This window comes from Prosopis cineraria, unplaced genomic scaffold (assembly GCF_029017545.1).
Source record: "Prosopis cineraria cultivar Desert tree isolate PC_DT_omini unplaced genomic scaffold, ASM2901754v1 PC1352, whole genome shotgun sequence".
Taxonomy (NCBI): domain Eukaryota; kingdom Viridiplantae; phylum Streptophyta; class Magnoliopsida; order Fabales; family Fabaceae; genus Prosopis; species Prosopis cineraria.
This window is the reverse complement of record NW_026556677.1, coordinates 21,072-30,031: the sequence shown is the minus strand read 5'-3', so window position 1 is coordinate 30,031 and position 8,960 is coordinate 21,072. Positions and strand designations below refer to the sequence as shown.

Below are 8,960 nucleotides of genomic sequence, written 5' to 3'. Positions count from 1 at the left end.
TTAGTTTTAAGAGACTTGTCTGGCATTTTATTTTTTTGGAAGTAACAAATTGTCTTTATTATATTTTGACTCTCCCTCCACTTGTCAAGCACTCCGTCCTCTCGTCTCCCATCATCATTGGACGCCAGATGGAACAGAGAGATGGTGACACCTTTGGAATTATAATTCAATTTGCCTCACAGATCAAAGCACATATTGTAATTTGGATAAGTTGGGTTTTTAGGCGATCTTTGGTTTTGGGTTGATGTTGATGTTGAAGGAAATGGTTGCAGATCTAATATTAGCTTCTTCGTTTTCCATTCTTCTTTGGATTGAGATGAATTTGTACCATTTGCAATGCCTTTCCTGTTTTTTTTTTTTTTGAAGCTCTACTTGCTATTTTGTCATTTTAACTTAATTATTTATTGGGTATTTTTGCTCTTCTCCTGTTTACCGATGAAATCATTAAATAACAGAACTAGTTTCTTCAGCTGCTCGATCATCTCGATGAAAATATTAATCACCGGAAAACATTTTTTTTTAGGTGCATCAAACAACTCCAGTGAAGAACACTTGCTAAATCCGTGCGAAACTGTACTAGAGAGGGAGTTTGGGGAAAGATCGAGCTCGATGGAATTGGGCTAGAAAACTCGTTGCTAGAAACATTGAAGTGCTAAGCTTCTTGTAAGGGAACAACTGAACGAGGCCAATGTCACCCAAATGCTTGTTTGTTGACGTGTCAAGGTATCAGGCCCATGAGGGAGAGGGAGGGAGATGAGATGGTGGAAGACGAGGATGAAATGCCATCTTTGGCCATCAACCGTCCCTCTCTTCGATCTATGAGGAACTGCAAGTCGAGGGTGGGTCAGAAAATAACAAGGGCAGATATGTCATTTAAGCAAAATTAAAATTCAAACAAGTCCCTTAAAACTGGAAAACAATTATTACATTTCTTCAGAGGTATTTTATTATCAATCTTCCTTTCTTTTTTAATTCTTGAATTTTGATGATGTTTTTAATATTAATAAATATTCTCTTAACGTGTGGACAAATCATAATTTTGGCCAAGAAAAAAACCAATTTGTATTTTGATTTATTTACCACTTTTTTATATAAATAAATGCATAAATTTTATTTTCAATTAGCCTTTAAAAAGTTTGAAGACACAATTCTATGTACATATTTATACTTTCATTGTATTATTTTAATACATAAATTTTAAATATATTAATTTATTAATCAATAGTTGACCAATTAATCATGAATTATTATTTTTACCAGTTCAATTACTAATCTAATTTTAAAACCTTGCTCACAACCCTTCTCATAGATCACAACCTCCTCCTAGACATGACTCTCCTTCATTGAAGAGCCCCTTCTCCCGCCCTCATATGCACATTTAAATTATCTAAATTAAATTTAGACAATTTAAATTTAAAATATTTAATTTTTATTTATTCTATTCATAATTCATAAAAATTATAAAAAAATTTAATAAATTTGTTGAATTACCAATCTAGATGCTCTAAATTTATATAAATTATCTAAATTTAATATTGATTTTTTTTAATTTTTATAAAATGATCATATAAAATTACTTTGGACGGTGCAAACTTAATATCAATTTTTTTTATAATATTATGATAGTAAAATTTGAAAATAAAGATAATATTATAACATGTAATTTTTAAAAAAATATTTTTTAAAAAAAATCCAAGTTAAAAAAATTAAATTTAAACTTTTTAAGATATATATGGAGATTTATAAAAATTATAAAAAATTAATTAAAATTTGAACCACTTGTATCAAATTAGATAGTTCATCACATTTAATAAATTTTTTTATAATATAAATATAAAATTAAAACATTTAACCTAAACTCTTAAAAAATAAGCCTGGACTATTTATCTAAAAAATAGAAGACTCAGGGAGGGTGGGCGGAGCGAAACCGAGTCCCCTCTCTAGCGCGAAAGCCGTTGCGCGTTAGACACGCGCATCCGTTTTCTACTTTCTTGCCTGCTCGTTGCTTCTTTGCTTGTTACAGGTTTATCCCATAATCCAGATTCAGATTGTGCACACTATACTTTTGAGCAGTCGATGGACCACTTGACCTTGTACCAGAGTTCCGATCTCGCAAACCTGCGTTAACAACAAGAGGGGCCCCGTCGAATCGCACGAGCGCTTGAACAGGGCTTCAACTGGAGGCTCCTCCCTTCTTTCAAACTTCCGCTATTTAGCAGTGATTTCTTCCTCTCTCGAAAACCCACTTCAACAGAAACCATCGCTTCCCCAAATAGTTCTGAAACAGGGTGGGTTCACTCTGCTAAGGAAGCACCGTTCGTTCAGACCTGAGAATCGAGAAGGAGAAGATAAGGGCGTGGGGGGAAAAGAAGATGGTGCCGAGAATCGGAGAGTATGTTCCTTGTGAAAACTGGAAGAGATTGAATTGAAGGAGGCAGAGGAAGAATCAGCTCCGAGAAGTGAAGTACATTAAGGTAATTTCTTCTCCCTCGATACCTGTCTTGCGCTTCGATGCTACTGTTGCTAGATGGTTCTTCTCTAACATGCTCTGGTCGTGGAAGGATTTGGGTCAATTAGATACATGCTCTTGCAATGGGTGTTTATCTTAAAATTTTATTTTATTTTTTCCCCTTCGTGCTCTGGATTGATTTGCAGTGATGGCTTAGGGATCTGAGTTTATTGTCATGCGCGCTCAATAGTTGTCGATTTGTACACAATGATCTTCGATCTTTCTTGGACGACGGGTACAACAAGTGGAGGAGAACGATTGTCGTCGCGGAAGATGATGCAGGAAGTCAAATGGCGTGCCCACCTTCCGACCTCATCAAAGGGTACTCGTCGGTTTCTCGGGCTGATCTATCCTTCATTTTATCTTAAAATATGTACCGTTCATTTTAAATTAATATTGAGTAAATTGGAATGAATTCCCCTCTGTTTCTCTCTATTTTTAAAACTTATATTTTAGTTTAACTTTTCATACATAAGATTTAAAAAAATAATAATAAATTTTTATAAAATATATAAATAATAATTTTTATCTCTTAAAATATCATAATTTTTTATTATAATAATATATATAAATTATTAAATTATCTTTTTAAAAATAATGATTAACAAGTTTTTATTAAATATTTATAATTTTTTTTATATTTATAATAATACCTAATAAATTATAATTTTACATGTTAAATTTTTTTATTTGTTAACCTTATTATAATATAAAAAATTATAAATATTTAAATAAAATTTATAATTATTTATTTTCACAAGAATAAGATTTTTATATTTATATAATTTATTAATACACAGAAAAGTTTTAAAATTTTAAAAAAATTATGATATTTTAAGGAGATTAAATTATCATTTATATATTTTTCAAATATTTTCTTATCATTTTTTACGATATTTCATTAAATATTATAAGATAATTTTTTATTTTTAATTATGTTAAAAAATTTTCCCTTCTTATTTCCCCTTATAACTCCTTTTATATTCTCTCTCTCCCCCTCCTTTAAGAATTTTAAATAATTATGCAAAATAAATATTTAAACTATTGTGTTTAATTAAATAAATTCTATGACTAATTCTTATACCTCCCTGGTTTCCTTCAGTATATTTTTTTCTCTCCATGTTTGAAAGATTCTTTTAAAAAATTTTTATATTTATATTTTTGTTAAAAAATTACTAAATAAAAATTTTAAAATTAATTCAAGTTTCAAATATGAATATAATTTTAAAACATAAGCGCTCTAATTTTTTTGCTATTTTAAATGCTTTTTAGATATACTTTCAAAAGGATATTTTGCTTTCATATCTATACCTTAATGATTCAATAATACTTGGATGGATAAGTATGAATTCTTGAAAATCGAATGGGGGTTTGTATTTTGAAACTATTGATTCTGAGAATATCGGTTTTAAAAATAGAAAGGATGTATCTATAATTAGATAAATTAGAAGGAAGGTCAATGTATTTTACTGATTAATTTTTAATATTTTTAATATTGTATTGTATTATTCAAATAAAAATTTATAAGAATTATAAAAATTTAATATTAATTTTACACTCAAATTAATATAGAATATACTGAATAATTAATTGATAAAATTATATAAAATTTTAATATTAAATTATATAATCTCTAGCAGATTGATAATGAATATGTTTAATATTTTTTATAATTTTATAAATATTTATTTTGATAAATGTAAAATGAATATAAAAAGCTTAAGTCTTGATGTCTAATTCTCATCTATTAAAGTATTTTATATTTAGGCAAAAAACCTATTTTATATTTTTATTTTAATAACAGTTTAAAAAATATTGAAAAAATAAATTTAAAACTAATAGCAAAAATCATAATAAGGTGAAATTAATGGCTCATGTGAGCCCAAAGCAAGCAGGTATGCTTGTTATTATAAAGAAGGTTGAAAGAAAGAAAGAAGAAGAAGAGAATAAAAATTACCTTATCAATTGAAAATTGAGTCTAAAGGATTAGTCCTCGTCATATGATTAATTAAAGTTAAAATTTTTATTAAAAGATATGCTATGTTTAGTATTTAATTTTATCTCGAACATGATTGATTTTAATAAAAAAATATTTAGGAGCATAAATCAACAGTCAACAAGGTCAAACATTAGCTGTGGGTAATATTCTAACATTTAAAAAAAATATTAGGATGATATTGTCCCAAAAATACTAATCATGCCTGCGACCAAAAAATATTTCAGAAATAGATTAGTTCTTTAACCCATCTTTTTACCAATTGTTTTCTTTCTGTTCTCTGATTGTATAAGAATTGTTTCGCATGAGTTACTTTGGCTTTCTTGTGGACTTACTTTTTAACCCCTTTATCCGGGAACAATATTACGTATTACTGTGCGCTAAAATCATAAGCTTAATAGAAGAATAAAAAGAATCATAAGCTTAATAAAAAAACTCTTGTTTTATTTGAATGGAAAGAAAATGGGAGAAAAATAAAAAAATTTTGTTTGGTTGAGGAATAAAAATGAGAAGAAAAAAGTGGAGGAAAAAAGAAAGTGCAAGGCCTATTTTCTCACCATCATTTCTCCTCTTTCTCATCGCCCCCTCTCCTCCACCCTCTCCTCCACTCTTTTCTCTCTCTCGCATTGCCACGGTATCCATTCTTGCTGTGGCCCCCCCTCTTCTTTCTTTTTTCTATCCTCTTCAATCCATCCTATCCATCATCCAACAAGAAATCAATGCCTTTGGCTCCAAATTGCCTTGAAGGATCGCCAATATATGATGTGATTGGTCAGGCCATTTGAAGGAGTTCCATTGGTTGGTTTAATTTATGTGTAATTTCAAGGATTTTTTAACAATAAGTGAGTGTTTTTTAATTGTTTGGTGATTGTGATTTAATTTAATGTAATTTTCTGGAAATTATTTGATTTTAAAATATAAGAATATGAAATTATATTTTTTAACATCTAATTTTATTTTAAATTAATTTGTTATAATTTTGGCTATTAATTTAGTTTTACGAAGATTATTATATAAAACATGATATATTTTAATGTGAAATCTTATAATAATTATGATTTTTTTTTTCTTCTATCCATTTAACAGGAGAAAAGATAATTATTTCTTCTTTTATCATTTTTTTTTCCTTACAACTTTTTCTCCATTCAAGCGTAAGCGTAGGTAAACCAGCAGCTGAATAAGTTGAAGGTCCTTCAGCAATTGCTAAACGATAGTTTTAATGCTTTCCGTTGCCCCAGCTAGTGTGACGTTTTATTTGGCAAGGGGCAGCCGATAGTCTCACTTGTCGTCTGGATAGCAACCGGCCACTCCGGTTTGACCCGTTACTACCTGTAAGAGGGCTATTCTATTCTTCTTCTGTTTATTCGTAATTTTTTTTTGGATCTGGGCAGTAGTTTAGATTCAATTTCTTATACTAATTCCTTCTGTTCTCTGCATTTATTCAAATATAACTTTCAGATTCAAGGCCTTCCTCTGTATGCTGATTATTGAGCCGGTTTATAGGTACGTCGTTAGCTTTCTTCTTTTCTTTCATGTGAACTTCTGCATCTTCATAAATCCGTTTGATCTTATATATTAGCTCATCTCTTGAAAATTTTCAATTTATGGTTTTAGGTTTTCTTTTTGATGGGTGGTCTTATTGTAATTGCAGTGATGTTGAAAACTGTGGATGTTTTTCCTTTCTACTTTATTTCTTGAAACTAACCTGTGAGGTGTGGCTATTGGTAATACCATGATCTGATTCTGGGCTTTGAGCTACCATCCAATACCTGGCCTGTAAACCGTGAACTTCAATCAAATATGTTATTTAATGTTTGCTGGCTCTTCTTCTATTGATGAAGTTTCTGTTCGAGTTTCTAATTTGCTCGGTTATCTTCTTTGATTCTGTTATACTGCGATCAAAGTCCTTCCTATCTTCATCGTGATGAATTCTTGCAATTTCTGTGATGAATTAGAATACTTAGATGTGGTTGTTCTTTTTTCCCTTTCAGGATTAATGCCAAACCTGAATCCTTGATGACATAGTTTTGGACCTTTTGGTTCTGACGGAGAAAGCTCAAACTTCATATCAGAATGGTTTCAGTTGATAACGGGAACCTTAAAGATGAGATCCAGGAATCTAATGAAAGTAAGTTGAAGGATTTAACTTCAACTGAACTCTCAACATCTCGAAAGACGCTTATAAACAGTGAAAATACCCCAAAAAAAATTCATGCCACCTCGAGTGCTTTGCTTGATAGGATAAAATTCCTTAAATTTGGTTCAGCCTCTGCCAAATTCAAGCGGCTTGCTTCTGCCAGGGACCAAATTTCACAGTCTGTGCCTTCTTCTAGTTCACATGGCTTTAGAGAACGATTTACTGGCATTTTTGCTCAAAAACTTGATTGGGATTCACTCAAAAAGAAGTGCCAAGAGTGGATCAGAGACCCAATGAACATGGCCCTTTTTGTGTGGATTACCTGTGTTGCTGTTTCAGGGGCCATTCTCTTCCTAGTCATGACTGGAATGTTGAATGGCGTGCTACCAAATAAGTCTCAGAGGAACGCTTGGTTTGAAGTAAACAACCAGATACTCAATGCATTGTTTACGCTTATGTGTTTGTATCAGCATCCCAAGAGATTTTATCACCTTGTACTTCTGTGCAGATGGAAACCGAAGGATATCTCCAGACTCAGAAAGGTCTACTGCAAGAATGGGACATATAAGCCCCATGAGTGGGCACACATGATGGTGGTGGTCATTCTTCTTCATGTGAACTGTTTTGCCCAATATGCACTTTGTGGCCTAAACTTGGGGTACAAAGATCTGAGCGACCTGCTGTTGGAGTTGGAATATGCATATCTTTCGCCATTGGTGCTCCTGCAATTGCTGGTCTGTACACCATTCTTAGCCCTCTCGATAAGGACTACAATTCTGAGATAGATGAAGAAGCGCAGGTTAACCTTGAGCAGCTGAGAGTGAAATCATTTACGAAGAAATACTCATTTGCTTCAAGAGGTGAACGATTGGTAATTGAGAATAGACCACAGTGGAGTGGAGGAATAATGGATATTTGGGACGACATTTCTCTAGCATATCTCTCACTTTTCTGTACTTTCTGTGTGTTTGGGTGGAACATGGAGAGGCTTGGCTTTGGAAACATGTACGTCCATATTGCCACTTTTGTTCTATTCTGCATGGCTCCCTTCTGGATTTTTATCTTGGCTGCTGTTAATATCGATGATGATAGTGTGAGACAGGCTATGATCGGTACTGGAATTGTTCTGTGTATATTTGGTTTATTGTATGGTGGATTTTGGAGGATCCAAATGAGAAAGAGGTTCAATTTGCCTGCTTATGACTTCTGCTTTGGTAAACCCTCAGTTTCTGATTGCGCACTTTGGCTGTGCTGCTGCTGGTGCTCTCTTGCTCAAGAAGCACGTACTGGAACTCCTATGATGTTGTAGAAGATAAATTCTACGGGAAGCCAGATGATATTAGTGTCAAACCACCGATTTCGCCTTTGCCTCGTGAAGATGCAATTTCTCCTGCGGGAATCAACTTCTCTCCTTCCAATGTCGGAACATCTAGGCCTCTTGCTCTAATTGGTATCCCAGAGGGATATTATAGTCCAGACAAGCCATTATCTACTGTAAGGGAGGAGTCTTGAAAGAGGTCGAGATGGAGAAATGAGCCCACCAACTCCACCTGTTATACACAGAGAAGCCCTGTAGCCTCCAAATAAAAGAATATGGATTGAGATTTCCCCTCCTCTTGGAACGTAAATCTTACAGCAATTCCATGGGATGATCCATAGAATTTTTTAGCAGAGTCCTTAATAGGTCATGCTTGCGTCTCTTATTAGCAATTTGATTTTTTCATTGCTCACCTCTTTCACGTTAATTGTCCTGTATAGTATATGGAAAGCAAAATACCATGTGAGATGATTGTAGAAAGCATTTGGGTGCTAGCCTTTGTTGTGTGAATGTGGGATGTTAATTGATGACTCCACATTTACGACCAGAGTTGATTTCCTACTCAAATTGAAGGCATGACTTCATAAGAAGAATAAAGTTTCCATGCTAATCTAAAGAACATTGGCGGCAGAGACATTGATAAATGGTCATAACTGATTGATAAATGGTTATAACTGATACAGCTTTTCTTTTTGTTAAACCCAACACGCCGCGCGTCCCTTGTATCTGTATGTTGCTTCGCCTTGAAACGTTCAACATCAGCAGATTCGTTGTGTGTTGCTATAATATTTCACATATCTTATCTTTTTAAGATATTTTTTTTTCATTTACTGTATTGGATTATTTTTCAGAATACTAAAAGTAGTTTATAAAAATAATCAGAATATTTTTTTCATATTTTGATTATTTTAAAAATGCAAACAAACGTTATATAAAGTCACATAATAGATTTTAAAAAAATCAATATTTTTTTTATAAAATAAATTGAAACAAAGGAGCC

General features: G+C 32.2%; 1 long non-coding RNA gene and 1 pseudogene across 1 annotated transcript; both read left to right on the top strand.

Moving 5' to 3' along the window:
* The first annotated feature begins 1,871 nt into the window (after positions 1-1,871).
* On the top strand, positions 1,872-2,936 carry LOC129299930 (uncharacterized). Its single transcript, XR_008590664.1, has 2 exons — positions 1,872-2,474; positions 2,656-2,936. It is a non-coding gene; the product is annotated as an uncharacterized LOC129299930 (long non-coding RNA).
* A 2,925-nt stretch (positions 2,937-5,861) lies between these two features.
* On the top strand, positions 5,862-8,507 carry LOC129299929 (uncharacterized; annotated as a pseudogene).
* The last annotated feature ends 453 nt before the right edge of the window (positions 8,508-8,960 follow it).